Below are 874 nucleotides of genomic sequence, written 5' to 3'. Positions count from 1 at the left end.
TTCCTGACACGCAAAATGTGACATGCAGTACAAAATGTGACATGCAGTATTTTTTCTGTCGTAACCTGAACGGACTGCACACGTGAGAACTGTAGCCCATAAAACACACAGGGATACATTGGGATGCATTTTTAGTGCAGGAGCGTACGGTTAAGGTCAGCACAGAAAACGGATGTCGTGTGAACAGGCCCTTACAGTTCTCTTTCAAGAACCATTGGCCTCTGATTCCGTATTGGGGCCTTTGCACATGGAGTTACTCACTTAGCCCCGCCAAAATATTCTTCTAATAGCTATCACCTCAGCTATAAAGTTTTCTGAATTGGCGGTTTTATCCCGTAAGGAGCCTTCTTTGGTTATGCATCAGGAAAAGGTAGTTCCTACCCAAGGTGGTTTCAGCCTTTCATCTAAACAAATTATTGTATTACCTTCCTTCTTTTCAGATCCTCAAAGTCCCAGAGAAGAGTCCTTACACTCCCTAGATGTGGTTAGAGCCTTGCGAGCCTATCTTGAAGCCACCTCTTCCTGCTATCAATCGGATTTACTATTCATTCTTCAGACAGGAGCCTGTAAAGGTTTACCTTTGTCCAGTTCCACAGTGGCTTGTTTGATTAGGCACATACTGCAGGCTTATTCTCGTAAGGTATTATTCCCGCCCTTTCCTGTCAGAGCTCATTCCACTAGAACGGTCAGTACTTCCTGGGTTCTTTTCATCCAGGCTTCGGTTCAGCAGATTTGCAAAGTGGCTACTTGGTCGTCTGTTCATAGATTCAGTAGGTTTTATAAGGTGGCGGTATAGGCTTCAGCAGAGACTGATTTTGGTCATATTTCAGGAAGCTGAATATATATACTATATAAATATAATATACTCCTGAAC

General features: G+C 43.1%; 1 protein-coding gene across 2 annotated transcripts in view; it reads right to left on the bottom strand.

Annotated features, from left to right (window-relative positions):
• BCKDHB (branched chain keto acid dehydrogenase E1 subunit beta) overlaps nt 1-874 on the bottom strand; it is a 168,254-nt gene that overhangs the window by 87,913 nt on the left and 79,467 nt on the right. The window lies entirely within an intron of this gene.

This window comes from Nanorana parkeri, unplaced genomic scaffold, assembly GCF_000935625.1.
Source record: "Nanorana parkeri isolate BGI_ZX_2015 unplaced genomic scaffold, ASM93562v1 scaffold96, whole genome shotgun sequence".
Taxonomy (NCBI): Eukaryota; Metazoa; Chordata; class Amphibia; order Anura; family Dicroglossidae; genus Nanorana; species Nanorana parkeri.
The sequence above is the reverse complement of the archived record's forward strand: the minus strand, read 5'-3'. Positions and strand labels throughout refer to the sequence as shown.